The sequence below is a fragment of the Myxine glutinosa genome, chromosome 5, assembly GCF_964187855.1.
Source record: "Myxine glutinosa chromosome 5, kmMyxGlut1.1, whole genome shotgun sequence".
Taxonomy (NCBI): domain Eukaryota; kingdom Metazoa; phylum Chordata; class Myxini; order Myxiniformes; family Myxinidae; genus Myxine; species Myxine glutinosa.
In genome coordinates this window covers 133526313-133549084 of record NC_136265.1, presented here as the reverse complement: position 1 = coordinate 133549084, position 22772 = coordinate 133526313, and positions in this window count along the sequence as shown.

Here is a 22772-nt window from a genome sequence, read left to right as displayed (position 1 = left end):
AGGGACTCCCGATGGAGAAAATTTTTATTGCTAACTCTGATGTCACAAGTCACATGGTATTTTTTTTTTTTTTTTTTTTTGTATACTGAATCGAGGCTCGTGAAAGAGCTAAAATGGTATGGCAGCCATATTGGATTACAGGGGGAAAATGGACTTTATTTTATCCAACCCGCTCAACTTAAAAAATTTCAACTTCACATCTGTCATCAACATCACCATGGGGTACATAGCGGGATAACGACGATGTCATCGGAGAAGTGTTGTTCCAGCCATAATTGGTTGAATTGAAATTCTTGTCCAAAAAATCTGAAACTTCATATATTTGATACCTGAACCAATGTGAGTGAAGAATTAAATTTATGACATTCTGATACATAACTGATGTCAAAAAACGATGTGACATAATAGGGTGCATGGATGATAGGGGTACATGGGCTACAGCAGTGGGCCTTAATATAGTAGCATGTTCAGTTGATGATGGTATTTTTTGCAGAATGAACACACGAGGCTAGACTATGCACTCTACGAGTGCCGATGAGATGAGACTATGCGCTCTACGAGTGCCTATGAGATGAGACTATGCGCTCCACGAGTGCCTGTGAGATGAGACTATGCGCTCTACGAGTGCCTGCGAGATGAGACCATGCACTCTACAAGTGCCTATGAGATGAGACTATGCGCTCTACGAGTGCCTATGAGATGAGACTATGCGCTCCACGAGTGCCTGTGAGATGAGACTATGCGCTCCACGAGTGCCTGTGAGATGAGACCATGCACTCTACGAGTGCCTGTGAGATGAGACTATGCACTCTATGAGTGCCTGTGAGATGAGACTATGCACTCTATGAGTGCCTATGAGATGAGACTATGCGCTCCATGAGTGCCGATGAGATGAAACTATGCGCTCCACGAGTGTCTGTGAGATGGGACCATGCACTCTACGAGTGCCTATGAGATGAGACTATGCGCTCTACGAGTGCCTATGAGATGAGACTATGCGCTCTATGAGTGCCTATGAGATGAGACTATGTGCTCTACAAGTGCCGATGAGATGAGACTATGCACTCTACGAGTGCCTATGAGATGAGACTATGCGCTCTACGAGTGCCTGTGAGATGAGACTATGCACTCTACGAGTGTCTGTGAGATGAGACTATGCGCTCTACGAGTGCCCACGAGGTGAGACTATGCGCTCCACGAGTGCCCACGAGGTGAGACTCTGCGCTCTACGAGTGCCCACGAGGTGAGACTATGTGCTCTACGAGTGCCCACGTGGTGAGACTATGCGCTCTACGAGTGCCTATGAGATGAGACTATGCGCTCTACGAGTGCCCACGAGGTGAGACTATGCGCTCAATGAGTGCCCACGAAGTGAGACTATGCACTCTATGAGTGCCCACGAGGTGAGACTATGCACTCTATGAGTGCCTGTGAGATGAGACTATGCGCTTTACGAGTGCCTATGAGATGAGATGATTTTATTCCGTTTGCCTGAAAAAAACACCATATATATCCCAATGCCCCTCTGAAACGGGTGACATCAAAATGAGCTCCGTCCGACGGATCATCCGTGTACATGTACGATCGTCCATGTACGTTTTTGTACGCAATATTTCAAAAACCGTTGAACATTTATCTTTCATATTTGCAGATATCTATTCCTCACACCACCTACAAGGCGGGGGACCGAGAGTATCAGCTCCTTGTTTCATATTGCATGCTGGAAAAATTCAGCACTCAAACAGTTAATGTCATTCCAATGGACGACACATGCATTGTTGCATCACTATGCTTGCAAAACACCAGCTTGACGGTTCATACCTGGGTCGAGATTCGAACCAGGCTGGACAGCTGAAAGGTGAGTGAACGTACCTACCTCCAAGTTGCCCTCCCAACCCATATTTTGCTGGAGGAAAACAATTACAAAGACATATTCAACCTGCACATGCCTCAAGAATGACCAGTGCGGATAACTCTTGTTAGGCGGCCATTTGTCGTAAATAATATGGACTTGATTCATCAGTTACTTGGGTTGTTAGGAAAGCTCCCTTAGGTATAACAAGAGTTAAATATAATGTATAAGCTGTCATTATCGACGGGAGGGGATCTATATAAGATGCACGTGTGAAAACGGCTTGTTTAAGAGCTCAGTTGTGCTTTGTGAGTGTTAGGCCATAAAATGGCGGTGCCCATTGAGGCCTATAGTATTTTTGGCCGAAGCTTTGGCACCACAATCGAGTACTAATTGTGTCCTGGTTTAAATATTTCAATAAAACATTAAAATGGCCACACGATGAACACTCAGCATGCACACGTCACATGCAAGAAAGTGCGCATAATTGTCTCAACCAGGTTGTAATGGTCGGAGTGTCCGCCATGAGTCTGGGAGGTCTGTGTGGTTTTGACCTCGACCTCGGCTAATTCACACCAGAGACCTTTCCACAAGGTAGATGCTGCTTGTTTGCTTGACGGTCAGCATTTAAAAATGATCATGGAGTACGGACAAACAACCATAGGTTGGCAATACTAGCGCAGGCTTTGATAGGCCTAAAATGGCCGCCATCCTGCGTTTAAGTTCCTTGTGAAAGAACTCGGATTATATTATGAAAGCACAAAATTATTAAATTGTGTTTTTTAATTATTACATTTTTTTTAAATGTCATCAAAATCTGCGCTGCTGGAGAGCCTGACAACGCGTTTCCGCCTGTCTATGTATGTATGGCACACGCTAAAACCACACCCAGTGATGTCATAAATATAAGGGTAAGTCAATACTGCCTGTGACAAAACCCTATCATGGTTATCGTGGGAAGAAAGAGCAATTATTCCATTTAATGGGAAAGGTCCAGATACATATGTTTCTTACTTAATTGCTCTCGATGGACTGGTCATCAAACTGATGCCATTTGGTTAAACACAAAGTATCATTTGGAGTTATTTTTTTAATACACAGTCAATTGATACCTCAATTGAACAAGAAGAAAAAGACATAAAGGGTCCTGGCCCTCCGTTGGTTTTAGGAATTTTGTTGTACAGAGTTGAAGGCTGTCAGTCGGCCATCTTTGGTCGGATTACAAAACAAAATATTCTGCATATATATCGTCTAATGTATTGTATTTGTGCCCCGTTTGAAGAAAATCGGTCCATGCATGTTGATAAATGTATGGGGTCACGTTTATGTAACAAAATGGCCGCCAGTCGGCCATCTTGGATCTGATCTCGAAAATAAATGACTTGCTTATTTATGTAAGCCATCATGTGTTGTCTTTGTGCTAAGTATGAACAAAATTGGTCCATACATCTCCGAGATATGATTGCGGACCGACCGACGGAATGATCTCAGCAAATGGTCTTGGCCAATCAAAGGAGTCAGCGAATGGTCTCGGCAAATCAAAGGAGTCAGGGAATGGTCTCAGCCAATCAAAGGAGTCAGTGAATGGTCTCGGCCAATCAAATGAGTCAGTGAATGGTCTCGGCCAATCAAAGGAGTCAGCGAATGGTCTCGGCCAATCAAAGGAGTCAGCGAATGGTCTCGGCCAATCAAAGGACTCAGTGAATGGTCTCGGCCAATCAAATGAGTCACGAATGGTCTTAGTGAATGGTCTCGGCCAATCATAGAAGTCAGTGATTGGTCTCAGCCAATCAAAGGAGTCATGGAATGGTCTCAGCCAATCAAATGAGTCAGCAAATGGTCTCGGCCAATCAAAGGAGTCAGAAAATGGTGTCGGCCAATCAAAGGAGTCAGCGAATGATCTCAGCAAATAGTCTTGGCCATTCAAAGGAGTCAGTGAATGGTCTTGGCGAATGGTCTCAGCCAATCAATGGAGTCAGGAAATGGTCTCGGCAATCAAAAGAGTCAGCGAATGGTCTCAGCCAATCAAAGGAGTCAGAAAATTGTGTCGGCCAATCAAAGGAGTCGGGGAATGGTCTCGGTCAATCAAAGGAGTCAGCGAATGATCTCAGCAAATAGTCTTGGCCATTCAAAAGAGTCAGCGAATGGTCTCGGCCAATCAAAGGAGTCAGGAAATGGTCTCGGCAATCAAAAGAGTCAGCGAATGATCTCAGGAAATGGTCTTGGCTAATCAAAGGACTCAGCAAATGGTCTTGGCCAATCAAAGGAGTCAGTGAATGGTCTTTGCGAATGGTCTTGGCCATTCAAAAGAGTCAGCGAATGGTCTCGGCCAATCAAAGGAGTCAGGAAATGGTCTCGGCAATTAAAAGAGTCAGCGAGTGATCTCAGGAAATGGTCTTGGCTAATCAAAGGACTCAGCAAATGGTCTTGGCCAATCAAAGGAGTCAGCGAATGATCTCAGCAAATAGTCTTGGCCATTCAAAAGAGTCAGCGAATGGTCTCGGCCAATCAAAGGAGTCAGGAAATGGTCTCGGCAATTAAAAGAGTCAGCGAGTGATCTCAGGAAATGGTCTTGGCTAATCAAAGGACTCAGCAAATGGTCTTGGCCAATCAAAGGAGTCAGTGAATGGTCTTTGCGAATGGTCTCAGCCACTCAAAGGAGTTAGCAAATGGTCTTGGCCAATCAAGGAAGTCAGCGAATGGTCTCGGCCAATCAAGGGAGTCAGGAAATGGTCTCGGCCAATCAAGGGAGTCAGCGAATGGTGTCGGCCAATCAAAGGAGTCAGGGAATGTTCTCAGCGAATGGTGTCGGCCAATCAAAGGAGTCAGTGAATGATCTCAGCGAATGGACTCGGCCATTCAAAAGACTCAGTGAATGGTCTCAGCCAATCAATGGAGTCAGGAAATGGTCTCGGCCAATTAAAGGAGTCAGGAAATGGTTTCGGCCAATGGAAGGAGTCAGCGAATGGTCTCAGTGAATGGTCTCGGCCAATCAAAGGAGTAAGCGAATTGTCACAGCCAATCAAAGCAGACAGCGAACGGTCTCGAGTTCGAGAATCAGGTCGGTATCTTAAGCATTTACACCTTTCATTGAGAAATACTCGTGAAAAGAAATGCAAAAAACCCTTCATTAGAATAAAGTGCTCGAGCTGAAATGGCCGCATTACAAGTTGTATAATATTCAGATCGCCGCTGTGAAATTGCGATAATAAGCTGCAACTGCTCTTTAAAAAGCAATGCTGTATCAATGTCTATAATTTCCAACATTCCATCCCTTGCCTACAGCTGCTCATAACGCACTCACGTGATCCCTGTCGTCGTCTTTGGCTCGAAAACGTGCCCGAACATTGAATAAACATTAAGGAAGAAAAGAATTCGAGCGGTCCATTTGCAAACTTTTGAAAACACAACTTTTAATGCCGCAAACGTTCTTCCACGAGCATTTCGTGTGATTCTGGGAATATACTGAGACTGGATAATTCGATTGTATTCGATGCGAGTTGCACAAGCTAGAGTTTGGAGAGCAACTACATTCCAATTTTAAATGAAATGTGATGTGTGTTGAGTTGTGGTTGCAGAACAAACCCCAACTGGAATACGTGATCCACCAAAGGAATGGTTCATTCAGGGAACGTGGAACTTTAAGGATGAAGACTTCCCAATGGATGACCATGAGAAGGAGGCGGCTCAACCTAGAAATATCTCGAGAGGAAATTTGGAGTACATACTTGGATGTGATCTGTGGACCCTGGCTGGAAGCTTTTGAGACTTTTTTTGTATACAAGATCGAGGCTCGTGTAAGAGCTAACATAAATCGCCCCCCCCCCCCAAACCGACAAACAAAACATACAATAAAGGGAGCGGGAGACAAGGTGGGGGGAGAGAGAGAAGCACACAAGTACCAAGCAAGCACCCAAGTCTCACAATCCTCTCCAAAAAGTTATGTCACTCAAGCTTTTGAGACTCATTATCTGCCATGATCTTTCTTGGGAAAACCACATTTCCAAGCTGGCCTCCAAAGCCAGTCGCCGTCTGGGCATCCTCCGTCGTGCGAAGTCCTTCCTTGGCACACCTGAGCTCCTCACCACATACAAGGCTTTCATCCGAAGCTCAATGGAATACTGTTCTCCCCTCTGGGCTGGTGCTCCTGCCTCACACCTAGCTCGGCTTCACGCTATTGAAACCAAAGCTTTCAGAATCATTGGAATCTCCTGCGATGAAGCTAACTCCGAGGGCCTTTCACTCACTCACCGCAGGCAGGTTGGTGGTCTTTCTGTCTTCTACCGACTCCTCTCCGGCCTTGCTCCCCCAGCTCTCTCTCTGGGCTCTGTCCCCCAAATATTCCTAAAGGTCGCACAAGATCTTCCTGCAACCCTCTTATGGTTAAACTGCCAAAATCAAGACTCTCTGCTCACCTTCACTCTTTCATTCCTCTTTTCTCCCGCCTCTGGAACAAACTCCCCCACTCCCTTCAATCCCACTCCTCCCTCCAGGTCTTTAAAACAGCTGTTCACCACCATCTCTTATCTTCACCACCATCAAAGGTATAAAACACATGGACACTGCTAGAACTTCCAAGAAAGAAAGAAGTCGGTATTTCAGAAAAAAGTGGATTTGGGGGGAATTAACGGGGGTAGAAGAGATCAAGGTTTTGGATGGGGGAATATAAGAGATGGTGGTGTACTAACTTTGAGTGGTGTACTACAGTTAGGGTGTACTACCTTTGAGTAGAGAATGGCACATCTTGCAAGTGAACGCCACAAAACACCACCACCGGTTTTTGAAGAGGGCTTAGCACAACTTAGAGGGCACCTGACACAAACTAGTTTGACTGTTCAGTCAATCGCAGGACATCTTCCAGCGTGTCAGCAGTCAGCAGGACATCTTCCAGCGTGTTAGCAGGACATCTTCCAGCGTGTCAACAGTCAGCAGGACATCTTCCAGCGTGTCAGCAGTCAGCAGGACATCTTCCAGCGTGGCAGCAATCAGCAGGACATCTTCCAGCGTGGTAGCAGTCAGCAGGACATCTTCCAGCGTGTCAGCAGTCAGCAGGACATCTTCCAGCGTGTCAGCAGGACATCTTCCAGCGTGTCAGCAGGACATCTTCCAGCGTGGCAGCAGTCAGCAGGACATCTTCCAGCGTGTCAGCAGTCAGCAGGACATCGTCCAGCGTGGCAGCAGTCAGCAGGACATCTTCCAGCGTGGCAGCAGTCAGCAGGACATCTTCCAGCGTGGCAGCAGTCAGCACGACATCTTCCAGCATGTCAGCAGTCAGCAGGACATCAAGTCAGGGACACCGAGCGAAAGTGGACACGCGGAGAACGTGCCATCAAGAACGCATGCTACTTGTATCGCGTAACAATTTTCAGCCATCCATGGACACCATCAGCAGGAAAGTTGGATTACAGGGCCTCCAGACATTATTGGTCTACCACTTTGGTAGTCTTAAGAACAGGGAGGAATTTTTTCTATTTAGCGATTTAAAAATGTCTACGCTACATATCAGCAGCATTTGCTTGCATAAGATGGTGGCCCCGTTGTCAATTGAACAGAAACATAACTCTTGTTTCAATTTTTTATCACCATACTTACAATTTTATAACTTACTTCATTAGCTTTGATTGAAGCAAACAAAATCACTCGAGCCTATTATTTATGATTGTATCTTTGCAGGTTATTTACGGCTCCGTTGTGATCTCTGAGGCTCATACCCTGCCTCTGGAATGTTAATATCAAGAAATATTTGCTTTTCCGACATTAAACCTGACAGAACCGAGAGGGCCTGCTGCATTGGAATGATCACTGGGAAATGTTGCAACCGACAAAGAAAAAAAAAACAAACAAAAAAACTCCTGCTGGTAATGTGGCAGGAGGGAGTGCTGCATCATAGAGCTTCCTGGCAATATGTTAAGCTGGCTGTACCCGTCTGGAATCATGTGGATGTTACTGCAAAACATCTTTTGCTTGTTGGATTTGTTGGTTGTGGTGGATAATTCTGAATTATGGGCCTCGGGCTAGTAGTTAGGGCTAGGAGTTAGTGCTAGGATTTAGGGCTAGGAGTTAAGGCTCGGAGCTAGGGCTAGGAGTTAGGGCTAGGAGTTAGTGCTAGGATTTAGGGCTAGGAGTTAAGGCTCGGAGCTAGGGCTAGGAGTTAGTGCTAGGATTTAGGGCTCGGGGTTAAGGCTCGGAGCTAGGGCTAGGAGTTAGTGCTAGGAGTTAGGGCGAGGAGTTAAGGGAAGGAGCTAGAGCTAGGATTTAGGGATCTTTGTTCCTTTCACATTTCTTTCTACTTTTTCATATTTCTCTTTCTTCATTCTAATTCTGCTTCTTCTTTATTTCTCTCTTTCTTTGTCTATCTGTCTTCGGAGAAGTGAATTCTTGCAGAATTTTCTTTTTTCTGGAAGGTTCACTTAGCTGCGCTTGAATGGGTTTGAGAGTAGAGGAGTAGCCGCTGAAACCCGAATCCTATCGAGGTTCCTCCTGATGACTCCATCTTTGCTCCTTACTTTTTTTGGGGTTCCTCCTGATGACTCCAATGCAGTATTTGCTTTTCTGTTTCATTTGACAGTTTCATCATACAGAATGTTACACCTCTAATATTGGAACTCGAACCCATCCAAATTTTGAATTCGGCGGAAGTTTAATGCATCCTTGAGATGTTTGGCAACCATAAGATACCGGTAGAGATATCCTTCGTGGTAGCTCTTCAGTCAAAGACCATGGTCCATTACATGATGCTGCCACCACCATGCTTCATGGTAGGGATGGTGTTAAATGGGTGATGAGATGTACTCGGTTTCTGTGAGACATAGCACTTTGCATTCAGGCCAAAGAGTTCAATTTTCGTCTCATCAGACCATATAATCTTTTTGCAAACTCCAGGTGTGGGGTCATGTGCCTTTTTCTCAGAAGTGGCTTCCATCTGGCCACTCTCCCATAAAGCCTAGATTTGTGAAGTGCTGCAGAGACTGTTTTCCTTCCGCCAGGTTCTCCCATCTCAGCCAAGGAACTCTGTAGTTCTGTCAGATTGGTCATTGGGTTCTCGGTCACCTCCCTGATCAAGGTCCTTCTTGCCCGGTTGCTCAGTTTGGTCGGACGGACTCCAATCGAGTTGTGGAGACATCTCAAGGATGGTCAAAGAAAATTGGATGCACCTGAGCTCAAGTTGGAGTGTCATAGCAAAGGGTTAAATACTTGTTGCCTCAAGACATTTCAGCTTTTCATTTAAAATTATTTTGTAAAAAAAAATTCTAAAAATAAAATTCCACTTTGACATTATGGGGTATTATGTGTAGATCAGTGACAAAAAATCTCAATTTAATCCATTTTAATTGAGGCTGTAACACAACAAAATGTGAAAAAAGTCAAGGGGTGTCGAAACTTTCTGAAGGCACTGTGTGTATATATATATACGTATATACTATATCGGTGCAGTGTCTGTCTTGTGTTGTGTTGTCTTGTCTTGTCACTGAACTACTCCCTCAAACTTTTGTGAAATTGTACCAAACTTCTGGTATGCACATATCTCTCCCGTCGGTATGTCCTAAGGGTATTTTCTTTGAAAAATTCCAATTTTTATTTATTTATTTTTTGGGAATTTTTCGGGGATTTTTTTTTTTTAACTTAAGTTTTCAACTTCAATTGTTTATAAAATGTGATATCACGTATATTACAAATACATTTGTGCAAAATAATTGTTTGAATTACGATTGGTTTAAACCATGACAAAACGGCAACTCGGGTACAGTCATTTATCTATATATCTACACATGTGGGCAGTGTCTGTGTTGCCACTTAACGACTCCCTCAAACTTTTGTTTCCGTGGTTGTGAAGTGTTTTTAATAACGTTGTGGAGGTTTTGAATCACGTGGTGGTGAGGTATTTTGAATTATGTAGTGGTGAGGTGTTTTTAAATGACGTGGTGGTGAGGTGTTTTTAAATGAGGTGGTGGTGAGGTGTTTTGAATTACTTGGTGGTGAGGTGTTTTTAAATGACGTGGTGGTGAGGTGTTTTTAATTGTGTAGTGGTGAGGTGTTTTTAAATGACGTGGTGGTGAGGTGTTTTTAAATGAGGTGGTGGTGAGGTGTTTTGAATTACTTGGTGGTGAGGTGTTTTTAAATGACGTGGTGGTGAGGTGTTTTGAATTGTGTAGTGGTGAGGTGTTTTTAAATGACGTGGTGGTGAGGTGTTTTTAAATGAGGTGGTGGTGAGGTGTTTTGAATTACTTGGTGGTGAGGTGTTTTTAAATGACGTGGTGGTGAGGTGTTTTTAATTTTTTGGCTGTGAGGTGTTTTTATTACGTGTTTTATGGCTGTGCGGTGTTTTTAATTTCGTGGTCGTGAGGTGTTTTTAAATGACGTGGTGGTGAGGTGTTTTGAATTACTTGGTGGTGAGGTGTTTTTAAATTACGTGGTGGTGAGGTGTTTTGAATTACTTGGTGGTGAGGTGTTTTTAAATGACGTGGTGGTGAGGTGTTTTTAATTTTTTGACTGTGAGGTGTTTTTATAACGTGTTTTATGGCTGTGAGGTGTTTTCAATTTCGTGGTGGTGAGGTGTTTTTATTACGTGTTTTATGGCTGTGAGGTGTTTTCAATTTCGTGGTGGTGAGGTGTTTTTATTACGTGTTTTATGGCTGTGAGGTGTTTTCAATTTCGTGGTGGTGAGGTGTTTTTATTACGTGTTTTATGGCTGTGAGGTGTTTTCAATTTCGTGGTGGTGAGGTGTTTTTATTACGTGTTTTATGGCTGTGAGGTGTTTTTAATTTCGTGGTGGTGAGGTGTTTTTATTACGTGTTTTATGGCTGTGAGGTGTTTTCAATTTCGTGGTGGTGAGGAGTTTTTAATTTCGTGGTGGTGAGGTGTTTTTAATTTCGTGGTGGTGAGGTGTTTTTATTATGTGTTTTATGGCTGTGAGGTGTTTTATTTCGTGTTTTATGGCTGTGAGGTGTTTTTATTACGTGTTTTATGGCTGTGAGGTGTTTTCAATTTCGTGGTGGTGAGGTGTTTTCAATTTCGTGGTGGTGAGGTGTTTTTAATTTCGTGGTGGTGAGGTGTTTTTATTATGTGTTTTATGGCTGTGAGGTGTTTTATTTCGTGTTTTATGGCTGTGAGGTGTTTTATTTCGTGTTTTATGGCTGTGAGGTGTTTTTATGACGTGTTTTATGGCTGTGAGGTGTTTTCAATTTCGTGGTGGTGAGGTGTTTTTAATTTCGTGGTGGTGAGGTGTTTTTATTATGTGTTTTATGGCTGTGAGGTGTTTTATTTCGTGTTTTATGGCTGTGAGGTGTTTTTATGACGTGTTTTATGGCTGTGAGGTGTTTTCAATTTCGTGGTGGTGAGGTGTTTTTAATTTCATGGCTGTGAGGTGTTTTTATGACGTGTTTTATGGCTGTGAGGTGTTTTCAATTTCGTGGTGGTGAGGTGTTTTTAATTTCGTGGTGGTGAGGTGTTTTTATTACGTGTTTTATGGCTGTGAGGTGTTTTCAATTTCGTGGTGGTGAGGTGTTTTTAATTTCGTGGTGGTGAGGTGATTTTATTACGTGTTTTATGGCTGTGAGGTGTTTTCAATTTCGTGGTGGTGAGGTGTTTTTAATTTCGTGGTGGTGAGGTGTTTTTATTACGTGTTTTATGGCTGTGAGGTGTTTTAAATTACTTGGTGGTGAGGTGTTTTGAATTACGTGGTGTTGAGGTGTTTTAAATTACTTGGTGGTGAGATGTTTTGAATTACATGGTGGTGAGATGTTTTGAATTACTTGGTGGTGAGGTGTTTTGAATTACGTGGTGGTGAGGTGTTTTGAATTACTTAGTGGTGAGGTGTTTTAAATTACTTGGTGGTGAGATGTTTTGAATTACTTGGTGGTGAGGTGTTTTGAATTACGTGGTGGTGAGGTGTTTTAAATTACTTGGTGGTGAGGTGTTTTGAATTACGTGGTGGTGAGGTGTTTTAAATTACTTGGTGGTGAGGTGTTTTGAATTACTTGGTGGTGAGGTGTATTGAATTATGTGGTGGTGAGGTGTTTTAAATTACTTGGTGGTGAGGTGTTTTGAATTACTTGGTGGTGAGGTGCTTTGAATTATGTGGTGGTGAGGTGTTTTAAATTACTTGGTGGTGAGATGTTTTGAATTACTTGGTGGTGAGGTGTTTTGAATTACGTGGTGGTGAGGTGTTTTAAATTACTTGGTGGTGAGGTGTTTTGAATTACTTGGTGGTGAGGTGTTTTGAATTATGTGGTGGTGAGGTGTTTTAAATTACTTGGTGGTGAGGTGTTTTGAATTACTTGGTGGTGAGGTGTATTGAATTACGTGGTGGTGAGGTGTTTTAAATTACTTAGTGGTGAGATGTTTTGAATTACTTGGTGGTGAGGTGTTTTGAATTAAGTGGTGGTGAGGTGTTTTAAATTACTTGGTGGTGAGGTGTTTTGAATTACTTGGTGGTGAGGTGTATTGAATTACATGGTGGTGAGGTGTTTTGAATTACTTGGTGGTGAGGTGTTTTGAATTACGTGGTGGTGAGGTGTTTTAAATTACTTGGTGGTGAGGTGTTTTGAATTACTTGGTGGTGAGGTGTTTTAAATTACTTGGTGGTGAGTTGTTTTGAATTACTTGGTGGTGAGGTGTTTTGAATTACTTGGTGGTGAGGTGTTTTGAATTACTTGGTGGTGAGGTGTTTTGAATTACTTGGTGGTGAGGTGTTTTGAATTACTTGGTGGTGAGGTGTTTTGAATTACGTGGTGGTGAGGTGTTTTAAATTACTTGGTGGTGAGGTGTTTTGAATTACTTGGTGGTGAGGTGTTTTGAATTACGTGGTGGTGAGATGTTTTGAATTACTTGGTGGTGAGGTGTTTTGAATTACGTGGTGGTGAGGTGTTTTAAATTACTTGGTGGTGAGGTGTTTTGAATTACTTGGTGGTGAGGTGTTTTGAATTATGTGGTGGTGAGATGTTTTGAATTACTTGGTGGTGAGGTGTTTTGAATTACGTGGTGGTGAGGTGTTTTAAATTACTTGGTGGTGAGGTGTTTTGAATTACTTGGTGGTGAGGTGTTTTAAATTACGTGGTGGTGAGATGTTTTAAATTACTTGGTGGTGAGGTGTTTTGAATTACTTGGTGGTGAGGTGTATTGAATTACGTGGTGGTGAGGTGTTTTGAATTACTTGGTGGTGAGGTGTTTTAAATTACGTAGTGGTGAGATGTTTTAAATTACTTGGTGGTGAGGTGTTTTGAATTACTTGGTGGTGAGGTGTATTGAATTACGTGGTGGTGAGGTGTTTTGAATTATGTGGTGGTGAGGTGTTTTAAATTACTTGATGGTGAGGTGTTTTGAATTACTTGGTGGTGAGGTGTATTGAATTACGTGGTGGTGAGGTGTATTGAATTACTTGGTGGTGAGGTGTTTTGAATTACCTGGTGGTGAGGTGTATTGAATTACGTGGTGGTGAGGTGTATTGAATTACTTGGTGGTGAGGTGTTTTGAATTACGTGGTGGTGAGGTGTTTTGAATTACGTGGTGGTGAGGTGTTTTAAATTACTTGGTGGTGAGGTGTTTTGAATTACGTGGTGGTGAGGTGTTTTGAATTACTTGGTGGTGAGGTGTTTTGAATTACTTGGTGGTGAGGTGTTTTGAATTACGTGGTGGTGAGGTGTATTGAATTACGTGGTGGTGAGGTGTTTTGAATTACTTAATGGTGAGGTGTATTGAATTACGTGGTGGTGAGGTGTATTGAATTACGTGGTGGTGAGGTGTATTGAATTACGTGGTGGTGAGGTGTATTGAATTACGTGGTGGTGAGGTGTATTGAATTACTTGGTGGTGAGGTGTTTTGAATTACTTGGTGGTGAGGTGTTTTGAATTACGTGGTGTTGAGGTGTTTTAAATTACTTGGTGGTGAGGTGTATTGATTTACTTGGTGGTGAGGTGTATTGAATTACGTGGTGGTGAGGTGTTTTGAATTACTTGGTGGTGAGGTGTTTTGAATTACTTGGTGGTGAGGTGTTTTGAATTACGTGGTGGTGAGGTGTAATCTCCCAAACTTCCAGTCTGCACCTACCCCTCCCCTATGTGTGTGCTGAGGAGTTCTTTCTTGAAAAAAAAACATTCAACCTAAATTGCCTATAAAAATGTAATATCACAAACACAACAAAGAAATTTGTGCAAAATAATTGTTTGTATTATGATTGGTGAAAATCATGACAACACAGCAACTCAGGTACAGTCATTAGCCTCAGCTAAAATAAGCCCGTCCCTCAGTAACAGCTGAGCCAAGCTCGTATGTATATATAAATTTATTTTTTTTGTCACAGTCATGGGATTCTAAACACACCACTGAACCGCTCGATGTATAGAGGATTAGAGGTCACCACTCCATCCATAACTTGCACGATGGTCAGTGGTTTAACAACCACATGGCCATAATGAATCTGCCAAATGGAATAAGCCGAGCAAAGGTTGTTGGCAGCTCGCTTTTAAATGGTGCTTTGAATGCACTAACCCAATTCACCTGTCTAACGGCTTTATTCCCATCAACTACTACTTGCTAGGAGTTCCACGTCCCCTCCCAATGACCATGGCATGGGTTCACATTAACAAAGGGTTTATTTACAATGGAAGGGAGGCAGAGAGAGAGATGAGGCAAGGGAAGACAATTATGTACAGAGAGAGAGAGAGAGAAAAACAAGAAAACCTGCGCATGCGTACCAAGTTCCTATTTGGCTTAGGCTCCCATGTCCTTCCAGCTGCTGTTACGGGGTCAACCTCAAGGGGAGCCCTGACAGAAAGATGTATGGTCCTTGGGTGAAAATAAGTCAATCAATAACGAGTCCACACCGAGGGTTACGAACAATCCCCAATATATTCCCAAATCCCGCACAGGAATCACAATGCGTTTACAGCACTTCCATACAATCCTTATCTATAGTATAGGTGGCGCCACCTTAACCCACAACAGTGTTGGCAACACTCACGGCCCTTGCCCCCAATGTCTCTGCACGCCTCCCAGGTGACGTCGAGTCGATCCAGCGATCGGGGAATCTATGTCCGATTCCAATCTGGGGCTGGGAGTGAGGATACTCGACAACCTCAGCGAGGCTACCTGACTTCGCAGGTTCCGCAGTAATCCGGCGCTCTCCTGACGCGCGGACTTCGGTTCACCGAGGCACGGTTCCCTTGTCCTTCACGTTTGGCGGCTCGGTCTCGAGCTGCAGTCTCAACTCTCAACCGTCTCCCTCCAATCTCTTTCGCGTGCCAGGCCCAAGGTGCGACCCGTACACGCCCTCGTAGGCGTCGAGGCGAACAGCGCCGGGCGCTTGGTTCCTTCCAGGACCACACGGCACCTTGACACGTAACCGGCAATCAATCACCCCGCGCAGGTAACCCCTCTCGCCAGACGGGCTTTTCCAACTCCGTTCTAAAGTAGGTAACGATCGCCTCCGCTCGCGTCGGAGCTCTCGAAGCTTAAGATGGCCGCCCTTCCTTCTCCTCCTCCTCTTCTTCACGATCCCGTTTCCGGTCTCGTTTTTCCCAGAAGGGCTCCTGACCCTTTAATCACAACAACCTTTAATAGAATATACATTAATAAGAAATGACCTGAATTGTAACCCCCATAAACCCGGAATTCGTAACACTCCCCCCCTTCAAGAAAGAAAGTTTGAACACCGCGAAAACTTTCTTTGCAGGCCAACTTTGATAAACAAACCAAAATAACTCACACCCCAAATCATCAGTTCCCCCCGGGCACAATTATCACATCTCAAAAATAAAGCAACAAACTTTCACAAAACCCCCAGAGATTCCAAAGGTAATTCCCTCTGGACCAAGCATCAACAACTTCTAGTTTCTCTTGGATGACGGTTAAGGGGTGCTGACCAAAGCCCCAAAGTTACACAACTCGATAGCACTTTTTCGGGAGGCCCAGCTGAGTACTCACTACATGGACGCCTTAAGGAATGTGGAGTTCACGGTTAGTCCGGGGAGGAAAGTTCATTACATGGACGCCTTTAAGAACGTGGAGTTCACGGTTAGTCCGTGCAGGAAAGTTCCCTACCGGGACGCCTTTAAGAACGTGGCGTTCATGGTTAGTCCGTGTAGGAGCCCAGGCTCGGCGGCTCCGCTGTATATAGAGTGCTTCAACTTCTCCGGACTCCTAACAGTTACGGTGGGACCCCTTGTCCCAGCAGTCACCTGACTGGCGGTCTCCGTCTCGGCCAGTGCTCTGACAATCATTCTTTCGGGAGATGCCGTAACTCTGGGAGCCTCCATAGTAATATCGGCCGCTGCCAACACCAACTCTACCGCCAAGTTGTCCTCTTCTGTAGACCTCTCGACGCCTACGAAATGCCTTCCTTACTGTTATGGTCCGACCCTCCAACTCCTTACCATTCCAATTCTTCTCTGCCTCCCTGGCGTCTTTTGTGCTTGCAAACGTGACAAAGCCGAACCCTCTTGACCGTTGCGTTTCCCTGTCTTTTACCAACTGCACTTCCACCAGCGGCCCATATCTGTTGAAGACAGAGGTCAGAACTTCTTCCTCTGTTTTGAAGTTCAGCCCCCCTACAAATAACTTCGTACTTTTGTCACCATCCCGAGCTGGTGTGGTGTTATTTTCCCTGCTGTGCTCTTTACCAACCCTCGGGTTACCATAAATTTGCCCCCCCGTCCAAATCATTCCCGATAACCACAGATACTCCCTCTACAGGAAGCGTGGCTTGTAAACCGACGGTGACTGGTCCTGACACAAAATCGGATTCCAAATAGATGACATGAAGTGGGGCACTAACACAGCCAGCGATCCCTTGTAACCGAACACTATCACCAGTTGCTGTACTCTTTGACAATGGCAAAATGCCTTCAAGCATTAAGGATTGATGGGCTCCTGTGTCCCTCAATACCCTAACAGGTCTTGGGTTAGTCAAGTCTCCCTCTAGTGAGGCAAACCCCTCATAGATAAATGGTTGGTAACTCTTCTGTGGGCGATTTCTTACGTTTGCCATCGCATTCGGAGTTGTACTAGTCGGATTCCGCTCTGGGTTGTCCCTTTTCATGAGGTAACAACTGGACATCGTGTCCAGATTTTTTGCAAAAGGCGCAAGTAGGCCCGGAGGAAAAACTCGTGGTCTGCCTCGGGCCCCCCGGGAAATAAGTTTGGCTTGGGCCCGTAGCCCCCTGATTTCGAACAGTTCGGGTATCAGCGTTGTCCCCATAATCATCTCGAGGCCGCCGCCATGTATTGTCGTTCTCCGCACCTGCTGTTCCACAACTCCCCTGCGGAAATCTAGGCGAGGAGTTAGGTTCGTGGACCCCTATCCGGTGTGTTAAGGCATAATCATCTGCCATGGTGGCTGCGTCCCACAACTTTGGTACTTTCTTTTCCTGCAGGTACACTTTGATGTCCTCGTGGACACACTGTTGAAATTCCTCCACCAGGATCAAGTCACGCAATGCTTCGAAGTCGTTCCCGACTCCTTTTGACTCACACCACCGATCAAACATGTTTTCTTTCACTCTGGCAAACTCCACATGGGTCTCACTCTCCCTCTTCCTGGCATTCCTGAATTTTTGCCAGTAAGCTTCAGGAACCAACTCATACGCTTTGAGAATGTGCTTCTTTAATACCTCATAATCTGCACATTGGTCCATTGGTAGCGCTGAATAAATCTCTTGAGCTTTACCCACCAGCACACTTTGCACTAGTATGGTCCAGGCCTCCTCCGGCCAGTTTAACTGTCGAGCCACTTTCTCAAAGTGTGGAAAAAATTTAGCGACTTCCTTTTCACTGAAGGGTGGAACCAGCCTCACATGTCTGCCCACATCCCAGGTGTTCTGGCTAGGTGTCGGCCCAGTCAGCAAGGGTGGTACCTCTCCCCGTTCTCTCATTAACTCCAGCTCCTTGAATTTAATTTCTTGCTGAAGCGCCATGTCACGTTCCTTTAATTCCCTTTCGGCTTTTCTCTCCTCTGCTTCGAGTTCCCTTGCAGCTCTCCTCTCCTCTGCTTTTCTCCCTTCTAACCTTTCCTGGAGTTCTCATTCCACTCTCCTTTCCTCTGCTCTTTCCTTTTCTGCTTTCCTTTCTTCTTCTGCTCTTTCCTTTTCTACTTTCCTTTCTTCTTCTGCTCTTTCCTTTTCTGCTTTCCTTTCTTCTTCTTTGATCCGTTCCTGGCTCCGTAATTGCAACTCCAGTTTCCGGAGCTCAACGTCTTCTGGTTCTTCGGGTAGCCACTCCCAGGCACTCTCGTCCCATGTTCCTAATCCCACCATAGACTGTATCACCGTGGTCTGCAACTCTGCCTTTCTCAAATTAGTTTGGACCTCCAAGTTAAAATGTTTGGCCAATTTCAAGAGGTCCGATTTTAGTAATGCTCGGAACTGTGCCTCACTAGGGGTTACCGCAAAGTTCTGTGCCACAAACGCCATGGTGACTACTGGTAACACCTGTTAACCTTCACCCCAGAAATTTCCAACAAAGAAAAGCAACAGTATTACTATTATTGCTATTGTTTTTTTTGTTTTTTTTTGTTGTTGTTGTTTTGTCGACAGAGCAAAACAATTTTGGGAACGTTGGAAAAGTTCCCACTCTTGGGAATTCTTTCCCGGACTAAAATTTAGAAAATTTTATAGATCCCGGACGTAGACCCAATTGCGAATCCATAAATTGTAATTTGGACGAGCCCCCAATTCTGTTACGGGGTCAACCTCGAGTGGAGCCCCGGCAGAAAGATGTATGGTCCTTGGGTGAAAATAAGTCAATCAATAACGAGTCCACACCAAGGGTTACGAACAATCCCCAATATATTCCCAAATCCCACACAGGAATCACAATGCGTTTACAGCACTTCCATACAATCCTTATCTATAGTATAGGTGGCGCCACCTTAACCCACAACAGTGTTGGCAACACTCACGGCCCTTGCCCCCAATGTCTCTGCACGCCTCCCAGGTGACGTCGAGTCGATCCAGCGATCGGGGAATCTATGTCCGATTCCAATCCGGGGCTGGGAGTGAGGATACTCGACAACCTCAGCGAGGATACCCGACTTCGCAGGTTCCGCAGTAATCCGGCGCTCTCCTGATGCGCGGACTTCAGTTCACCGAGGCACGGTTCCCTTGTCCTTCACGTTCGGCGGCTCGGTTTCGAGCTGCAGTCTCAACTCTCAACCGTCTCCCTCCAATCTCTTTCGCGCGCCAGGCCCAAGGTGCGACCCGTACACGCCCTCGTAGGCGTCGAGGCGAACAGCGCCGGGCGCTTGGTTCCTTCCAGGACCACACGGCACCTTGACACGTAACCGGCAATCAATCACCCCGCGCAGGTAACCCCTCTCGCCAGACGGGCTTTTCCAACTCCGTTCCAAAGTAGGTAACGATCGCCTCCGCTCGCGTCGGAGCTCTCGAAGCTTAAGATGGCCGCCCTTCCTTCTCCTCCTCCTCTTCTTCACGATCCCGTTTCCGGTCTCGTTTTTCGCAGAAGGGCTCCTGACCCTTTAATCACAACAACCTTTAATAGAATATACATTAATAAGAAATGACCTGAATTGTAACCCCCATAAACCCGGAATTCGTAACACTGCGGACCACCAAAACCACACAGACCCAGCCAGGAACCACAGCGCAGCACAGATGCACTGACGTGCCTTTGAAACTCACAGTTCTCAAATACTTCAGCAAGCAATCAGTTCTCCACCAGGATGCGTGCCCTCTGAGCCTAGTAGGCCATTTAATTATCTCCCATGGGAGTGTTATATCCTGTTTGTTCCAGGAGGATGTTTGTTCCAGGAGGAGAGCGTGCAATGAGCTGAGTTGTCGGCAAGCGCCCGGACCTCCCTTTTCTTGTCTGATGCTCTAACTCTGTCTGGGTCTCCCATATGAAAGAGTATAAGGCACAGTCCCAAGTTTGCCATTGGTATCATGGGTGTTAAGGGGGCATGATTGTTTATTACTGGTTACTGGCTTGTATTACTGCTTGTTCTACTTGTTCTTTTTCTCTAGCATTTTATAGCTATTGAGGTTAAAACGGTTTTGGTGAGAAAATTGGGTCCGCGCTTACTTGCACCTTTTTACATTGCTGTCCGCCGATTACATCCGCCCGGTAATCTTGATGGCTCTTCCTCCGCAGCGTTGTGTCATTAGACACCGATTCGCCATTCAACTCTCCCAGCGGTAGCAGGGGATCTCTTTGTCCTCTCTCCCCCCCCCTTTTCTTTTTTTCTTTCCCCCCCCCCCCCTTTCTCTCTCCCTCCACCTTTCTGGGGCAGTGGGTCGGTCTCTGAAAACCTCCAACTGTAACAGTACATTACTTTTCTGCACTGAGTGACATCCCAACTGTGACGTTCTTGGATATATTTCAGCCCCTTGGGTTTTCTACCTTTACACAGAAAGGGGTTTTTGATAGCACCTTGCCCATGAAGACCACTTTTGATAAGAGACCTTCTGACAGTAGATGAGTCCACTTGAACCCCTGATGTCTGTGCAAATTATTGTGTAAGTTCAGCACTAGATTTTTTTTGTTGTTGTTGTTGTTAGGGAACTTACCCATGCGTATTACACATTTGTTTTGCTGAGTCTATTTGGCCTTGCAATCCATTTCCTATCTTTAACTTCTCCGCTCTCATTATGCTTGAATGCCCCATCTGGAAATGTCTATTTTGCGGGATATTCTTTTTGGGAATTGCCTTCTTGGTGTAAAACTATTATTTTGAGTCTCGTCGAGTTTGATATATTGGGGACGGTGTGGGTTTTATATTACCTGCAAGAGAGAAATTACAATTTAGCGAAAAAAAATGTGGTGGCCTAAGACTTTTGGATTATTTGGACAGGAAGAAAAATGAAAAGCAACCAAAGTCAAAAAAATGAATATTGTGGGAAACATTGCAGAATTCATGGAACACCCTCCCGATGGAATTTCTCCAGCAATTTCTGGAAACCATTCCAAAACGGATATCTACTGTTTTGCATGAAAAAGGTGGTCAGACCATATATTGAAATTTCATTCATTAATATCGTAAAATCCAATCGGTTTTGTTTCTTATAATCATGATAATGAAGAGCCGGGCTCTTGCTTGAGACGGACGAAGTGACGGGCAAGACACAAACTCGTCCGAGAAGATGTTTATTGTAAAAGCCAACTCGGGAACTCCCCAAAAGCCCGTTTATCGGGCTGCATATATATACACAACCAGAAAGCATAACCGAAACCGAAACCGAAACCGAAAGCCACGCCTCTCAGGCGAGGCGTGTTTCGGTGGTCACGTGACCGACAGGTGCAAAGGATTATAACCGCACGCGCGGCACGCTTTGGTGGTCACGTGACCAGCCACCCCGGCGCCGAGGTTGTCCGCCGGTGACGTCACCGGCTGGAGCAAGGAGATTCTGCCGCTGGTCTCACTTGGGGGACCCATGGGTCGCTACAATAACACCTTTATTTATCAAAATATGCCAATAAAATATTTATTTTCAAGGTGGCCTAAAGCTTTTGCAGTCCTGTAACTTTGTACAATTTTGCGATTATATTGTATATTGATTTTAAAGTTTTATCCATATTGCATTTTCTGTTGTTATGGTATTTTAGATTGCACCATCTGATTTCGATAACGTTTTAAAAAAAATTCTGGGAAAAGATGAAGGGTGTGTGGTGTGCCCACAGACTGGTGGAACCTCAGTGCACTTGTTTACTACGACTCCCCCCCACCCCTACTACATTTAAAATCCTTATCCGTCCTTCACAGACATTTGTTGTAAGATTTGTACTTGGAGGTGAATGATTCCAAATAAAGACCTCAGATTTAATTTGAGCTGCCAGTGAGGTACGAGTCCCACCCGTACGTTGCATCATTCCTGTGGGACACACCGAGAGCGCTGACGTGTCCCCTGGAGTTTAGGGCAGGAATTTAAGTGCAATATATCAAACTGAGTAGACTAGGTGTATGAACCACCTTTAGAGGCCATTTTTCCCTGCAGAGCAGGGGTTGGCCTTTTTTGGGCACCGTGGTCCCCTTTTTATGAAGCAATGTTTTGTGGCCGGATGCCCTTCCTGCCGCCAACCCTGTTAGTCGCCTTTTGCGACACACAGGGAATTCCCAGTGAACTGGCACTCAATTTGCCGACCTCGGAAGGATGACAGGTTGAGTCAACCCCCTTGGCCTTAATTCAGCGATCGACCGGGATTCGAGCCCAGGATCCTAGGATCCCAAGCCGGCACCCTAACCGCTAAGCCAATACCAGGCTTGATTAGACTAGGTGTATGATGGCATTAAAATAAATAATGAACATATGTCACCCACAGGGTGAACCGTATCTTGCCAAAATGTGAAAATTCCGTTTTTTCGTCATGACGTCATCAAATGACGTCATAGCGTCAAACTGTTTACAGATCTGGGAAGCACTCATCAAGGGCATTCATATGAGGTATTACTCGATATGGTACCTACGATTTCAAAATTTGACCTTGGGGTCAATAATTTTCGACCTCCAGCGCTAACCATGAAGGTCAAGGCCGATCGCCACCAAAAACTAATCAGCTGAGCGCCGGACCATATACTAGATTCCCATGAAGTTTGGAGACGATCCGATCAAAGTTACTCAAAAAATTAGTGTTTCGTCGACCTCCATGATTGACCACAAAGTGACCTTGACCTTTGACCTTGACCTTCAAAATTTTGTGTGCTGAAGGGTATCTCTATAGGACTCTGATATGCGAAGTTACAGGAGTTTCCAATAATAACTGTGGTCTACAGAGTGATCTAAACGTGAAAAAAAATGATTAACCACAAACAAAAAAACAAACAAACATACAAGCTGACTAATACATCTTGCAAAAACTTCGTTTTGGCAAGATAAAAAACTTCGTTTTGGCAAGATAAAAATACCCAGTGGGCCAAACATCCAATACTTGGTCACTTTCTTTGTATAATCCATATCGAAAAAGGAAAAGCAGTGT